Source organism: Nelumbo lutea, chromosome 4 (genome assembly GCF_056320005.1).
Source record: "Nelumbo lutea isolate HS-2025 chromosome 4, American lotus-T2T, whole genome shotgun sequence".
Taxonomy (NCBI): Eukaryota; Viridiplantae; Streptophyta; class Magnoliopsida; order Proteales; family Nelumbonaceae; genus Nelumbo; species Nelumbo lutea.
The window spans coordinates 52,977,972-52,991,595 of NC_142687.1; the positions used below are offsets into that span (position 1 = coordinate 52,977,972).

The following is a 13,624-nucleotide window of genomic DNA, read 5'->3' on the forward strand; positions in this document are numbered from 1 at the left end:
GAGTATCTCGCACGTTGTTTCCAGTTGTCTCGCCGAAACAACATATGGAATTTGCAAATAGTATATCAAAAATAAATTATTAATAAAATTGGGGTGCAACACGAGGACTTCCGGATCCAGTGCATTAGTGCTGGTATGATCGCACCCGTTTGCTTCTTGTTCGCTTTAATCTTTATGCACTCACTATCTTGCTCCCCTCCATTAATTCTTTCAGACTTGAAAAAACGGTGTATGCAACTTTCCTCCCTTGGTAACCGTGCACAAGCTCCCAGGTGAGCGGAGTTATTCCTTTCTTGATCTGCCGCATCCTCGGATAAATGTAGTAATATCACGGGGCCCACAATGCACGACGAATGCCAAAAGCCCGGTTTTGCACCGTTCCCATTCAGTAATGACAGTCGTTCCGCAAATGGTCCGAGTATCCGGCACGTTGTTTCCAGTTGTCTCGCCGAAACGACATATGGAATTTGCAAATAGTATATCAAAAATAAAATATTAATAAAATTGGGGTGCAACACGAGGACTTCCCAGGAGGTCACCCATCCTAGTACTACTCTCGCCCAAGCACGCTTAACTTCGGAGTTCTGATGGGATCCGGTGCATTAGTGCTGGTATGATCGCACCCGTTTGCTTCTTGTTCGCTTTAATCTTTATGCACTCACTATCTTGCTCCCCTCCGTTAATTCTTTCAGACTTGAAAAAACGGTGTATGCAACTTTCCTCCCTTGGTAACCGTGCACAAACTCCCAGGTGAGCGGAGTTATTCCTTTCTAGATCTGCCGCATCCCCGGATAAATGTAGTAATATCGCGGGGCCCACAATGCACGACGAATGCCAAAAGCCCGGTTTTGCACCGTTCCCATTCAGTAATGACAGTCGTTCCGCAAATGGTCCAAGTATCCGGCACGTTGTTTCCAGTTGTCTCGCCGAAACGACATATGGAATTTGCAAATAGTATATCAAAAATAAAATATTAATAAAATTGGGGTGCAACACGAGGACTTCCCAGGAGGTCACCCATCCTAATACTACTCTCGCCCAAGCACGCTTAACTTCGGAGTTCTGATGGGATCCGGTGCATTAGTGCTGGTATGATCGCACCCGTTTTCTTCTTGTTCGCTTTAATCTTTATGCACTCACTATCTTGCTCCCCTCCATTAATTCTTTCAGACTTGAAAAAACGGTGTATGCAACTTTCCTCCCTTGGTAACCGTGCACAAGCTCCCAGGTGAGCGGAGTTATTCCTTTCTAGATCTGCCGCATCCTCGGATAAATGTCGTAATATCACGGGGCCCACAATGCACGACGAATGCCAAAAGCCCGGTTTTGCACCGTTCCCATTCAGTAATGACAGTCGTTCCGCAAATGGTCCGAGTATCCGGCACGTTGTTTCCAGTTGTCTCGCCGAAACGACATATGAAATTTGCCAATAGTATATCAAAAATAAAATATTAATAAAATTGGGGTGCAACACGAGGACTTCCCAGGAGGTCACCCATCCTAGTACTACTCTCGCCCAAGCACGCTTAACTTCGGAGTTCTGATGGGATCCGGTGCATTAGTGCTGGTATGATCGCACCCGTTTTCTTCTTGTTCGCTTTAATCTTTATGCACTCACTATCTTGCTCCCCTCCATTAATTCTTTCAGACTTGAAAAAACGGTGTATGCAACTTTCCTCCCTTGGTAACCGTGCACAAGCTCCCAGGTGAGCGGAGTTATTCCTTTCTAGATCTGCCGCATCCTCGGATAAATGTAGTAATATCACGGGGCCCACAATGCACGACGAATGCCAAAAGCCCGGTTTTGCACCGTTCCCATTCAGTAATGACAGTCGTTCCGCAAATGGTCCGAGTATCCGGCACGTTGTTTCCAGTTGTCTCGCCGAAACGACATATGGAATTTGCAAATAGTATATCAAAAATAAAATATTAATAAAATTGGGGTGCAACACGAGGACTTCCCAGGAGGTCACCCATCCTAGTACTACTCTCGCCCAAGCACGCTTAACTTCGGAGTTCTGATGGGATCCGGTGCATTAGTGCTGGTATGATCGCACCCGTTTGCTTCTTGTTCGCTTTAATCTTTATGCACTCACTATCTTGCTCCCCTCCGTTAATTCATTCAGACTTGAAAAAACGGTGTATGCAACTTTCCTCCCTTGGTAACCGTGCACAAGCTCCCAGGTGAGCGGAGTTATTCCTTTCTAGATCTGCCGCATCCCCGGATAAATGTAGTAATATCGCGGGGCCCACAATGCACGACGAATGCCAAAAGCCCGGTTTTGCACCGTTCCCATTCAGTAATGACGGTCGTTCCGCAAATGGTCCGAGTATCCGGCACGTTGTTTCCAGTTGTCTCGCCGAAACGACATATGGAATTTGCAAATAGTATATCAAAAATAAAATATTAATAAAATTGGGGTGCAACACGAGGACTTCCCAGGAGGTCACCCATCCTAATACTACTCTCGCCCAAGCACGCTTAACTTCGGAGTTCTGATGGGATCCGGTGCATTAGTGCTGGTATGATCGCACCCGTTTGCTTCTTGTTCGTTTTAATCTTTATGCACTCACTATCTTGCAACTTTCCTCCCTTGGTATGCAACTTTCCTCCCTTGGTTACCGTGCACAAGCTCCCAGGTGAGCGGAGTTATTCCTTTCTAGATCTGCCGCATCCCCGGATAAATGTAGTAATATCGCGGGGCCCACAATGCACGACGAATGCCAAAAGCCCGGTTTTGCACCGTTCCCATTCAGTAATGACAGTCGTTCCGCAAATGGTCCAAGTATCCGGCACGTTGTTTCCAGTTGTCTCGCCGAAACGACATATGGAATTTGCAAAAAGTATATCAAAAATAAAATATTAATAAAATTGGGGTGCAACACGAGGACTTCCCAGGAGGTCACCCATCCTAATACTACTCTCGCCCAAGCACGCTTAACTTCGGAGTTCTGATGGGATCCGGTGCATTAGTGCTGGTATGATCGCACCCGTTTTCTTCTTGTTCGCTTTAATCTTTATGCACTCACTATCTTGCTCCCCTCCATTAATTCTTTCAGACTTGAAAAAACGGTGTATGCAACTTTCCTCCCTTGGTAACCATGCACAAGCTCCCAGGTGAGCGGAGTTATTCCTTTCTAGATCTGCCGCATCCTCGGATAAATGTCGTAATATCACGGGGCCCACAATGCACGACGAATGCCAAAAGCCCGGTTTTGCACCATTCCCATTCAGTAATGACGGTCGTTCCGCAAATGGTCCGAGTATCCGGCACGTTGTTTCCAGTTGTCTCGCCGAAACGACATATGAAATTTGCCAATAGTATATCAAAAATAAAATATTAATAAAATTGGGGTGCAACACGAGGACTTCCCAGGAGGTCACCCATCCTAGTACTACTCTCGCCCAAGCACGCTTAACTTCGGAGTTCTGATGGGATCCGGTGCATTAGTGCTGGTATGATCGCACCCGTTTGCTTCTTGTTCGCTTTAATCTTTATGCACTCACTATCTTGCTCCCCTCCATTAATTCTTTCAGACTTGAAAAAACGGTGTATGCAACTTTCCTCCCTTGGTAACCGTGCACAAGCTCCCAGGTGAGCGGAGTTATTCCTTTCTAGATCTGCCGCATCCTCGGATAAATGTAGTAATATCACGGGGCCCACAATGCACGACGAATGCCAAAAGCCCGGTTTTGCACCGTTCCCATTCAGTAATGACGGTCGTTCCGCAAATGGTCCGAGTATCCGGCACGTTGTTTCCAGTTGTCTCGCCGAAACGACATATGGAATTTGCAAATAGTATATCAAAAATAAAATATTAATAAAATTGGGGTGCAACACGAGGACTTCCCAGGAGGTCACTCATCCTAGTACTACTCTCGCCCAAGCACGCTTAACTTCGGAGTTCTGATGGGATCCGGTGCATTAGTGCTGGTATGATCGCACCCGTTTGCTTCTTGTTCGCTTTAATCTTTATGCACTCACTATCTTGCTCCCCTCCGTTAATTGTTTCAGACTTGAAAAAACGGTGTATGCAACTTTCCTCCCTTGGTAACCGTGCACAAGCTCCCAGGTGAGCGGAGTTATTCCTTTCTAGATCTGCCGCATCCCCGGATAAATGTAGTAATATCACGGGGCCCACAATGCACGACGAATGCCAAAAGCCCGGTTTTGCACCGTTCCCATTCAGTAATGACAGTCGTTCCGCAAATGGTCCAAGTATCCGGCACGTTGTTTCCAGTTGTCTCGCCGAAACGACATATGGAATTTGCAAATAGTATATCAAAAATAAAATATTAATAAAATTGGGGTGCAACACGAGGACTTCCCAGGAGGTCACCCATCCTAGTACTACTCTCGCCCAAGCACGCTTAACTTCGGAGTTCTGATGGGATCCGGTGCATTAGTGCTGGTATGATCGCACCCGTTTGCTTCTTGTTCGCTTTAATCTTTATGCACTCACTATCTTGCTCCCCTCCGTTAATTCTTTCAGACTTGAAAAAACGGTGTATGCAACTTTCCTCCCTTGGTAACCGTGCACAAGCTCCCAGGTGAGCGGAGTTATTCCTTTCTAGATCTGCCGCATCCCCGAATAAATGTAGTAATATCGCGGGGCCCACAATGCACGACGAATGCCAAAAGCCCGGTTTTGCACCGTTCCCATTCAGTAATGACGGTCGTTCCGCAAATGGTCCGAGTATCCGGCACGTTGTTTCCAGTTGTGTCGCCGAAACGACATATGGAATTTGCAAATAGTATATCAAAAATAAAATATTAATAAAATTGGGGTGCAACACGAGGACTTCCCAGGAGGTCACCCATCCTAGTACTACTCTCGCCCAAGCACGCTTAACTTCGGAGTTCTGATGGGATCCGGTGCATTAGTGCTGGTATGATCGCACCCGTTTGCTTCTTGTTCGCTTTAATCTTTATGCACTCACTATCTTGCTCCCCTCCATTAATTCTTTCAGACTTGAAAAAACGGTGTATGCAACTTTCCTCCCTTGGTAACCGTGCACAAGCTCCCAGGTGAGCGGAGTTATTCCTTTCTAGATCTGTCGCATCCCCGGATAAATGTAGTAATATCATGGGGCCCACAATGCACGACGAATGCCAAAAGACCGGTTTTGCACCGTTCCCATTCAGTAATGACGGTCGTGTCGCAAATGGTCCGAGTATCCGGCACGTTGTTTCCAGTTGTCTCGCCGAAACGACATATGGAATTTGCAAATAGTATATCAAAAATAAAATATTAATAAAATTGGGGTGCAACACGAGGACTTCCCAGGAGGTCACCCATCCTAATACTACTCTCGCCCAAGCACGCTTAACTTCGGAGTTCTGATGGGATACGGTGCATTAGTGCTGGTATGATCGCACCCGTTTTCTTCTTGTTCGCTTTAATCTTTATGCACTCACTATCTTGCTCCCCTCCATTAATTCTTTCAGACTTGAAAAAACGGTGTATGCAACTTTCCTCCCTTTGTAACCGTGCACAAGCTCCCAGGTGAGCGGAGTTATTCCTTTCTAGATCTGCCGCATCCCCGGATAAATGTAGTAATATCACGGGGCCCACAATGCACGACGAATGCCAAAAGCCCAGTTTTGCACCGTTCCCATTCAGTAATGATGGTCGTGCCTCGCACGTTGTTTCCAGTTGTCTCGCCGAAACGACATATGGAATTTGCAAATAGTATATCAAAAATAAAATATTAATAAAATTGGGGTGCAACACGAGGACTTCCCAGGAGGTCACCCATCCTAGTACTACTCTCGCCCAAGCACGCTTAACTTCGAAGTTCTGATGGGATCCGGTGCATTAGTGCTGGTATGATCGCACCCGTTTGCTTCTTGTTCGCTTTAATCTTTATGCACTCACTATCTTGCTCCCCTCCATTAATTCTTTCAGACTTGAAAAAACGGTGTATGCAACTTTCCTCCCTTGGTAACCGTGCACAAGCTCCCAGGTGAGCGGAGTTATTCCTTTCTAGATCTGCCGCATCCTCGGATAAATGTAGTAATATCACGGGGCCCACAATGCACGACGAATGCCAAAAGCCCGGTTTTGCACCGTTCCCATTCAGTAATGACAGTCGTTCCGCAAATGGTCCGAGTATCCGGCACGTTGTTTCCAGTTGTCTCGCCGAAACGACATATGAAATTTGCCAATAGTATATCAAAAATAAAATATTAATAAAATTGGGGTGCAACACGAGGACTTCCCAGGAGGTCACCCATCCTAGTACTACTCTCGCCCAAGCACGCTTAACTTCGGAGTTCTGATGGGATCCGGTGCATTAGTGCTGGTATGATCGCACCCGTTTTCTTCTTGTTCGCTTTAATCTTTATGCACTCACTATCTTGCTCCCCTCCATTAATTCTTTCAGACTTGAAAAAACGGTGTATGCAACTTTCCTCCCTTGGTAACCGTGCACAAGCTCCCAGGTGAGCGGAGTTATTCCTTTCTAGATCTGCCGCATCCTCGGATAAATGTAGTAATATCGCGGGGCCCACAATGCACGACGAATGCCAAAAGCCCGGTTTTGCACCGTTCCCATTCAGTAATGACAGTCGTTCCGCAAATGGTCCGAGTATCCGGCACGTTGTTTCCAGTTGTCTCGCCGAAACGACATATGGAATTTGCAAATAGTATATCAAAAATAAAATATTAATAAAATTGGGGTGCAACACGAGGACTTCCCAGGAGGTCACCCATCCTAGTACTACTCTCGCCCAAGCACGCTTAACTTCGGAGTTCTGATGGGATCCGGTGCATTAGTGCTGGTATGATCGCACCCGTTTTCTTCTTGTTCGCTTTAATCTTTATGCACTCACTATCTTGCTCCCCTCCATTAATTCTTTCAGACTTGAAAAAACGGTGTATGCAACTTTCCTCCCTTGGTAACCGTGCACAAGCTCCCAGGTGAGCGGAGTTATTCCTTTCTAGATCTGCCGCATCCTCGGATAAATGTAGTAATATCACGGGGCCCACAATGCACGACGAATGCCAAAAGCCCAGTTTTGCACCGTTCCCATTCAGTAATGACGGTCGTGCCGCAAATGGTCCGAGTATCTCGCACGTTGTTTCCAGTTGTCTCGCCGAAACAACATATGGAATTTGCAAATAGTATATCAAAAATAAAATATTAATAAAATTGGGGTGCAACACGAGGACTTCCCAGGAGGTCACCCATCCTAATACTACTCTCGCCCAAGCACGCTTAACTTCGGAGTTCTGATGGGATCCGGTGCATTAGTGCTGGTATGATCGCACCCGTTTGCTTCTTGTTCGCTTTAATCTTTATGCACTCACTATCTTGCTCCCCTCCATTAATTCTTTCAGACTTGAAAAAACGGTGTATGCAACTTTCCTCCCTTGGTAACCGTGCACAAGCTCCCAGGTGAGCGGAGTTATTCCTTTCTAGATCTGCCGCATCCTCGGATAAATGTAGTAATATCACGGGGCCCACAATGCACGACGAATGCCAAAAGCCCGGTTTTGCACCGTTCCCATTCAGTAATGACAGTCGTTCCGCAAATGGTCCGAGTATCCGGCACGTTGTTTCCAGTTGTCTCGCCGAAACGACATATGGAATTTGCAAATAGTATATCAAAAATAAAATATTAATAAAATTGGGGTGCAACACGAGGACTTCCCAGGAGGTCACCCATCCTAGTACTACTCTCGCCCAAGCACGCTTAACTTCGGAGTTCTGATGGGATCCGGTGCATTAGTGCTGGTATGATCGCACCCGTTTGCTTCTTGTTCGCTTTAATCTTTATGCACTCACTATCTTGCTCCCCTCCGTTAATTCTTTCAGACTTGAAAAAACGGTGTATGCAACTTTCCTCCCTTGGTAACCGTGCACAAGCTCCCAGGTGAGCGGAGTTATTCCTTTCTAGATCTGCCGCATCCCCGGATAAATGTAGTAATATCGCGGGGCCCACAATGCACGACGAATGCCAAAAGCCCGGTTTTGCACCGTTCCCATTCAGTAATGACGGTCGTTCCGCAAATGGTCCGAGTATCCGGCACGTTGTTTCCAGTTGTCTCGCCGAAACGACATATGGAATTTGCAAATAGTATATCAAAAATAAAATATTAATAAAATTGGGGTGCAACACGAGGACTTCCCAGGAGGTCACCCATCCTAATACTACTCTCGCCCAAGCACGCTTAACTTCGGAGTTCTGATGGGATCCGGTGCATTAGTGCTGGTATGATCGCACCCGTTTTCTTCTTGTTCGCTTTAATCTTTATGCACTCACTATCTTGCTCCCCTCCATTAATTCTTTCAGACTTGAAAAAACGGTGTATGCAACTTTCCTCCCTTGGTAACCGTGCACAAGCTCCCAGGTGAGCGGAGTTATTCCTTTCTAGATCTGCCGCATCCTCGGATAAATGTAGTAATATCACGGGGCCCACAATGCACGACGAATGCCAAAAGCCCGGTTTTGCACCATTCCCATTCAGTAATGACAGTCGTTCCGCAAATGGTCCGAGTATCCGGCACGTTGTTTCCAGTTGTCTCGCCGAAACGACATATGAAATTTGCAAATAGTATATCAAAAATAAAATATTAATAAAATTGGGGTGCAACACGAGGACTTCCCAGGAGGTCACCCATCCTAGTACTACTCTCGCCCAAGCACGCTTAACTTCGGAGTTCTGATGGGATCCGGTGCATTAGTGCTGGTATGATCGCACCCGTTTTCTTCTTGTTCGCTTTAATCTTTATGCACTCACTATCTTGCTCCCCTCCATTAATTCTTTCAGACTTGAAAAAACGGTGTATGCAACTTTCCTCCCTTGGTAACCGTGCACAAGCTCCCAGGTGAGCGGAGTTATTCCTTTCTAGATCTGCCGCATCCTCGGATAAATGTAGTAATATCACGGGGCCCACAATGCACGACGAATGCCAAAAGCCCGGTTTTGCACCGTTCCCATTCAGTAATGACGGTCGTTCCGCAAATGGTCCGAGTATCCGGCACGTTGTTTCCAGTTGTCTCGCCGAAACGACATATGGAATTTGCAAATAGTATATCAAAAATAAAATATTAATAAAATTGGGGTGCAACACGAGGACTTCCCAGGAGGTCACCCATCCTAGTACTACTCTCGCCCAAGCACGCTTAACTTCGGAGTTCTGATGGGATCCGGTGCATTAGTGCTGGTATGATCGCACCCGTTTGCTTCTTGTTCGCTTTAATCTTTATGCACTCACTATCTTGCTCCCCTCCGTTAATTCATTCAGACTTGAAAAAACGGTGTATGCAACTTTCCTCCCTTGGTAACCGTGCACAAGCTCCCAGGTGAGCGGAGTTATTCCTTTCTAGATCTGCCGCATCCCCGGATAAATGTAGTAATATCGCGGGGCCCACAATGCACGACGAATGCCAAAAGCCCGGTTTTGCACCGTTCCCATTCAGTAATGACGGTCGTGCCGCAAATGGTCCGAGTATCCGGCACGTTGTTTCCAGTTGTCTCGCCGAAACGACATATGGAATTTGCAAATAGTATATCAAAAATAAAATATTAATAAAATTGGGGTGCAACACGAGGACTTCCCAGGAGGTCACCCATCCTAATACTACTCTCGCCCAAGCACGCTTAACTTCGGAGTTCTGATGGGATCCGGTGCATTAGTGCTGGTATGATCGCACCCGTTTGCTTCTTGTTCGCTTTAATCTTTATGCACTCACTATCTTGCAACTTTCCTCCCTTGGTATGCAACTTTCCTCCCTTGGTTACCGTGCACAAGCTCCCAGGTGAGCGGAGTTATTCCTTTCTAGATCTGCCGCATCCCCGGATAAATGTAGTAATATCGCGGGGCCCACAATGCACGACGAATGCCAAAAGCCCGGTTTTGCACCGTTCCCATTCAGTAATGACAGTCGTTCCGCAAATGGTCCGAGTATCCGGCACGTTGTTTCCAGTTGTCTCGCCGAAACGACATATGGAATTTGCAAAAAGTATATCAAAAATAAAATATTAATAAAATTGGGGTGCAACACGAGGACTTCCCAGGAGGTCACCCATCCTAATACTACTCTCGCCCAAGCACGCTTAACTTCGGAGTTCTGATGGGATCCGGTGCATTAGTGCTGGTATGATCGCACCCGTTTTCTTCTTGTTCGCTTTAATCTTTATGCACTCACTATCTTGCTCCCCTCCATTAATTCTTTCAGACTTGAAAAAACGGTGTATGCAACTTTCCTCCCTTGGTAACCGTGCACAAGCTCCCAGGTGAGCGGAGTTATTCCTTTCTAGATCTGCCGCATCCTCGGATAAATGTAGTAATATGACGGGGCCCACAATGCACGACGAATGCCAAAAGCCCGGTTTTGCACCGTTCCCATTCAGTAATGACGGTCGTTCCGCAAATGGTCCGAGTATCCGGCACGTTGTTTCCAGTTGTCTCGCCGAAACGACATATGAAATTTGCCAATAGTATATCAAAAATAAAATATTAATAAAATTGGGGTGCAACACGAGGACTTCCCAGGAGGTCACCCATCCTAGTACTACTCTCGCCCAAGCACGCTTAACTTCGGAGTTCTGATGGGATCCGGTGCATTAGTGCTGGTATGATCGCACCCGTTTTCTTCTTGTTCGCTTTAATCTTTATGCACTCACTATCTTGCTCCCCTCCATTAATTCTTTCAGACTTGAAAAAACGGTGTATGCAACTTTCCTCCCTTGGTAACCGTGCACAAGCTCCCAGGTGAGCGGAGTTATTCCTTTCTAGATCTGCCGCATCCCCGGATAAATGTAGTAATATCGCGGGGCCCACAATGCACGACGAATGCCAAAAGCCCGGTTTTGCACCGTTCCCATTCAGTAATGACGGTCGTTCCGCAAATGGTCCAAGTATCCGGCACGTTGTTTCCAGTTGTCTCGCCGAAACGACATATGGAATTTGCAAATAGTATATCAAAAATAAAATATTAATAAAATTGGGGTGCAACACGAGGACTTCCCAGGAGGTCACCCATCCTAGTACTACTCTCGCCCAAGCACGCTTAACTTCGGAGTTCTGATGGGATCCGGTGCATTAGTGCTGGTATGATCGCACCCGTTTTCTTCTTGTTCGCTTTAATCTTTATGCACTCACTATCTTGCTCCCCTCCATTAATTCTTTCAGACTTGAAAAAACGGTGTATGCAACTTTCCACCCTTGGTAACCGTGCACAAGCTCCCAGGTGAGCGGAGTTATTCCTTTCTAGATCTGCCGCATCCTCGGATAAATGTAGTAATATCACGGGGCCCACAATGCACGACGAATGCCAAAAGCCCGGTTTTGCACCGTTCCCATTCAGTAATGACAGTCGTTCCGCAAATGGTCCGAGTATCCGGCACGTTGTTTCCTGTTGTCTCGCCGAAACGACATATGGAATTTGCAAATAGTATATCAAAAATAAAATATTAATAAAATTGGGGTGCAACACGAGGACTTCCCAGGAGGTCACACATCCTAGTACTACTCTCGCCCAAGCACGCTTAACTTCGGAGTACTGATGGGATACGGTGCATTAGTGCTGGTATGATCGCACCCGTTTTCTTCTTGTTCGCTTTAATCTTTATGCACTCACTATCTTGCTCCCCTCCATTAATTCTTTCAGACTTGAAAAAACGGTGTATGCAACTTTCCTCCCTTGGTAACCGTGCACAAGCTCCCAGGTGAGCGGAGTTATTCCTTTCTAGATCTGCCGCATCCCCGGATAAATGTAGTAATATCGCGGGGCCCACAATGCACGACGAATGCCAAAAGCCCGGTTTTGCACCGTTCCCATTCAGTAATGACGGTCGTGCCGCAAATGGTCCGAGTATCTCGCACGTTGTTTCCAGTTGTCTCGCCGAAACAACATATGGAATTTGCAAATAGTATATCAAAAATAAAATATTAATAAAATTGGGGTGCAACACGAGGACTTCCCAGGAGGTCACCCATCCTAATACTACTCTCGCCCAAGCACGCTTAACTTCGGAGTTCTGATGGGATCCGGTGCATTAGTGCTGGTATGATCGCACCCGTTTTCTTCTTGTTCGCTTTAATCTTTATGCACTCACTATCTTGCTCCCCTCCATTAATTCTTTCAGACTTGAAAAAACGGTGTATGCAACTTTCCTCCCTTGGTAACCGTGCACAAGCTCCCAGGTGAGCGGAGTTATTCCTTTCTAGATCTGCCGCATCCTCGGATAAATGTAGTAATATCACGGGGCCCACAATGCACGACGAATGCCAAAAGCCCGGTTTTGCACCGTTCCCATTCAGTAATGACAGTCGTTCCGCAAATGGTCCGAGTATCCGGCACGTTGTTTCCAGTTGTCTCGCCGAAACGACATATGGAATTTGCAAATAGTATATCAAAAATAAAATATTAATAAAATTGGGGTGCAACACGAGGACTTCCCAGGAGGTCACCCATCCTAATACTACTCTCGCCCAAGCACGCTTAACTTCGGAGTACTGATGGGATACGGTGCATTAGTGCTGGTATGATCGCACCCGTTTTCTTCTTGTTCGCTTTAATCTTTATGCACTCACTATCTTGCTCCCCTCCATTAATTCTTTCAGACTTGAAAAAACGGTGTATGCAACTTTCCTCCCTTGGTAACCGTGCACAAGCTCGCAGGTGAGCGGAGTTATTACTTTCTAGATCTGCCGCATCCCCGGATAAATGTAGTAATATCGCGGGGCCCACAATGCACGACGAATGCCAAAAGCCCGCTTTTGCACCGTTCCCATTCAGTAATGACGGTCGTTCCGCAAATGGTCCGAGTATCCGGCACGTTGTTTCCAGTTGTCTCGCCGAAACGACATATGGAATTTGCAAATAGTATATCAAAAATAAAATATTAATAAAATTGGGGTGCAACACGAGGACTTCCCAGGAGGTCACCCATCCTAGTACTACTCTCGCCCAAGCACGCTTAACTTCGGAGTTCTGATGGGATCCGGTGCATTAGTGCTGGTATGATCGCACCCGTTTTCTTCTTGTTCGCTTTAATCTTTATGCACTCACTATCTTGCTCCCCTCCATTAATTCTTTCAGACTTGAAAAAACGGTGTATGCAACTTTCCTCCCTTGGTAACCGTGCACAAGATCCCAGGTGAGCGGAGTTATTCCTTTCTAGATCTGCCGCATCCTCGGATAAATGTAGTAATATCACGGGGCCCACAATGCACGACGAATGCCAAAAGCCCAGTTTTGCACCGTTCCCATTCAGTAATGACGGTCGTGCCGCAAATGGTCCGAGTATCTCGCACGTTGTTTCCAGTTTTCTCGCCGAAACAACATATGGAATTTGCAAATAGTATATCAAAAATAAAATATTAATAAAATTGGGGTGCAACACGCGGACTTCCCAAGAGGTCACCCATCCTAGTACTACTCTCGCCCAAGCACGCTTAACTTCGGAGTTCTGATGGGATCCGGTGCATTAGTGCTGGTATGATCGCACCCGTTTGCTTCTTGTTCGCTTTAATCTTTATGCACTCACTATCTTGCTCCCCTCCATTAATTCTTTCAGACTTGAAAAAACGGTGTATGCAACTTTCCTCCCTTGGTAACCGTGCACAAGCTCCCAGGTGAGCGGAGTTATTCCTTTCTAGATCTGC

The 13,624-nt window shown here is 46.3% G+C and overlaps 27 non-coding genes and 1 pseudogene across 27 annotated transcripts; all 28 read right to left on the reverse strand.

Moving 5' to 3' along the window:
- Positions 1-506: 506 nt before the first annotated feature.
- On the reverse strand, positions 507-625 carry LOC148860147 (5S ribosomal RNA). The gene has a single exon (XR_016095517.1). It is a non-coding gene; the product is annotated as a 5S ribosomal RNA (ribosomal RNA).
- A 359-nt stretch (positions 626-984) lies between these two features.
- Positions 985-1,103, reverse strand: LOC148860148 (5S ribosomal RNA). The gene has a single exon (XR_016095869.1). It is a non-coding gene; the product is annotated as a 5S ribosomal RNA (ribosomal RNA).
- Positions 1,104-1,462: 359 nt separating this feature from the next.
- LOC148860149 (5S ribosomal RNA) lies at positions 1,463-1,581 on the reverse strand. Its single transcript, XR_016095518.1, has one exon. It is a non-coding gene; the product is annotated as a 5S ribosomal RNA (ribosomal RNA).
- A 359-nt stretch (positions 1,582-1,940) lies between these two features.
- On the reverse strand, positions 1,941-2,059 carry LOC148860150 (5S ribosomal RNA). Its single transcript, XR_016095519.1, has one exon. It is a non-coding gene; the product is annotated as a 5S ribosomal RNA (ribosomal RNA).
- Positions 2,060-2,418: 359 nt separating this feature from the next.
- Positions 2,419-2,537, reverse strand: LOC148860151 (5S ribosomal RNA). The gene has a single exon (XR_016095870.1). It is a non-coding gene; the product is annotated as a 5S ribosomal RNA (ribosomal RNA).
- Positions 2,538-2,874: 337 nt separating this feature from the next.
- On the reverse strand, positions 2,875-2,993 carry LOC148860152 (5S ribosomal RNA). The gene has a single exon (XR_016095871.1). It is a non-coding gene; the product is annotated as a 5S ribosomal RNA (ribosomal RNA).
- A 359-nt stretch (positions 2,994-3,352) lies between these two features.
- LOC148860153 (5S ribosomal RNA) lies at positions 3,353-3,471 on the reverse strand. The gene has a single exon (XR_016095521.1). It is a non-coding gene; the product is annotated as a 5S ribosomal RNA (ribosomal RNA).
- Positions 3,472-3,830: 359 nt separating this feature from the next.
- LOC148860154 (5S ribosomal RNA) lies at positions 3,831-3,949 on the reverse strand. The gene has a single exon (XR_016096455.1). It is a non-coding gene; the product is annotated as a 5S ribosomal RNA (ribosomal RNA).
- A 359-nt stretch (positions 3,950-4,308) lies between these two features.
- Positions 4,309-4,427, reverse strand: LOC148860155 (5S ribosomal RNA). The gene has a single exon (XR_016095522.1). It is a non-coding gene; the product is annotated as a 5S ribosomal RNA (ribosomal RNA).
- A 359-nt stretch (positions 4,428-4,786) lies between these two features.
- Positions 4,787-4,905, reverse strand: LOC148860156 (5S ribosomal RNA). The gene has a single exon (XR_016095524.1). It is a non-coding gene; the product is annotated as a 5S ribosomal RNA (ribosomal RNA).
- Positions 4,906-5,264: 359 nt separating this feature from the next.
- On the reverse strand, positions 5,265-5,383 carry LOC148860157 (5S ribosomal RNA). The gene has a single exon (XR_016097344.1). It is a non-coding gene; the product is annotated as a 5S ribosomal RNA (ribosomal RNA).
- Positions 5,384-5,724: 341 nt separating this feature from the next.
- Positions 5,725-5,843, reverse strand: LOC148860158 (5S ribosomal RNA). Its single transcript, XR_016096084.1, has one exon. It is a non-coding gene; the product is annotated as a 5S ribosomal RNA (ribosomal RNA).
- Positions 5,844-6,202: 359 nt separating this feature from the next.
- LOC148860159 (5S ribosomal RNA) lies at positions 6,203-6,321 on the reverse strand. Its single transcript, XR_016095525.1, has one exon. It is a non-coding gene; the product is annotated as a 5S ribosomal RNA (ribosomal RNA).
- Positions 6,322-6,680: 359 nt separating this feature from the next.
- On the reverse strand, positions 6,681-6,799 carry LOC148860160 (5S ribosomal RNA). Its single transcript, XR_016095527.1, has one exon. It is a non-coding gene; the product is annotated as a 5S ribosomal RNA (ribosomal RNA).
- A 359-nt stretch (positions 6,800-7,158) lies between these two features.
- Positions 7,159-7,277, reverse strand: LOC148860161 (5S ribosomal RNA). Its single transcript, XR_016095872.1, has one exon. It is a non-coding gene; the product is annotated as a 5S ribosomal RNA (ribosomal RNA).
- A 359-nt stretch (positions 7,278-7,636) lies between these two features.
- LOC148860162 (5S ribosomal RNA) lies at positions 7,637-7,755 on the reverse strand. The gene has a single exon (XR_016095528.1). It is a non-coding gene; the product is annotated as a 5S ribosomal RNA (ribosomal RNA).
- Positions 7,756-8,114: 359 nt separating this feature from the next.
- Positions 8,115-8,233, reverse strand: LOC148860163 (5S ribosomal RNA). Its single transcript, XR_016095873.1, has one exon. It is a non-coding gene; the product is annotated as a 5S ribosomal RNA (ribosomal RNA).
- A 359-nt stretch (positions 8,234-8,592) lies between these two features.
- On the reverse strand, positions 8,593-8,711 carry LOC148860164 (5S ribosomal RNA). Its single transcript, XR_016095529.1, has one exon. It is a non-coding gene; the product is annotated as a 5S ribosomal RNA (ribosomal RNA).
- A 359-nt stretch (positions 8,712-9,070) lies between these two features.
- On the reverse strand, positions 9,071-9,189 carry LOC148860165 (5S ribosomal RNA). The gene has a single exon (XR_016095530.1). It is a non-coding gene; the product is annotated as a 5S ribosomal RNA (ribosomal RNA).
- A 359-nt stretch (positions 9,190-9,548) lies between these two features.
- LOC148860166 (5S ribosomal RNA) lies at positions 9,549-9,667 on the reverse strand. Its single transcript, XR_016095874.1, has one exon. It is a non-coding gene; the product is annotated as a 5S ribosomal RNA (ribosomal RNA).
- Positions 9,668-10,004: 337 nt separating this feature from the next.
- LOC148860167 (5S ribosomal RNA) lies at positions 10,005-10,123 on the reverse strand. Its single transcript, XR_016095875.1, has one exon. It is a non-coding gene; the product is annotated as a 5S ribosomal RNA (ribosomal RNA).
- Positions 10,124-10,482: 359 nt separating this feature from the next.
- On the reverse strand, positions 10,483-10,601 carry LOC148860168 (5S ribosomal RNA). The gene has a single exon (XR_016095531.1). It is a non-coding gene; the product is annotated as a 5S ribosomal RNA (ribosomal RNA).
- Positions 10,602-10,960: 359 nt separating this feature from the next.
- LOC148860169 (5S ribosomal RNA) lies at positions 10,961-11,079 on the reverse strand. Its single transcript, XR_016095533.1, has one exon. It is a non-coding gene; the product is annotated as a 5S ribosomal RNA (ribosomal RNA).
- A 359-nt stretch (positions 11,080-11,438) lies between these two features.
- LOC148860170 (5S ribosomal RNA) lies at positions 11,439-11,557 on the reverse strand (annotated as a pseudogene).
- A 359-nt stretch (positions 11,558-11,916) lies between these two features.
- LOC148860171 (5S ribosomal RNA) lies at positions 11,917-12,035 on the reverse strand. Its single transcript, XR_016095876.1, has one exon. It is a non-coding gene; the product is annotated as a 5S ribosomal RNA (ribosomal RNA).
- A 359-nt stretch (positions 12,036-12,394) lies between these two features.
- On the reverse strand, positions 12,395-12,513 carry LOC148860172 (5S ribosomal RNA). Its single transcript, XR_016097959.1, has one exon. It is a non-coding gene; the product is annotated as a 5S ribosomal RNA (ribosomal RNA).
- A 359-nt stretch (positions 12,514-12,872) lies between these two features.
- On the reverse strand, positions 12,873-12,991 carry LOC148860173 (5S ribosomal RNA). The gene has a single exon (XR_016095534.1). It is a non-coding gene; the product is annotated as a 5S ribosomal RNA (ribosomal RNA).
- A 359-nt stretch (positions 12,992-13,350) lies between these two features.
- Positions 13,351-13,469, reverse strand: LOC148860174 (5S ribosomal RNA). The gene has a single exon (XR_016095660.1). It is a non-coding gene; the product is annotated as a 5S ribosomal RNA (ribosomal RNA).
- Positions 13,470-13,624: the final 155 nt, after the last annotated feature.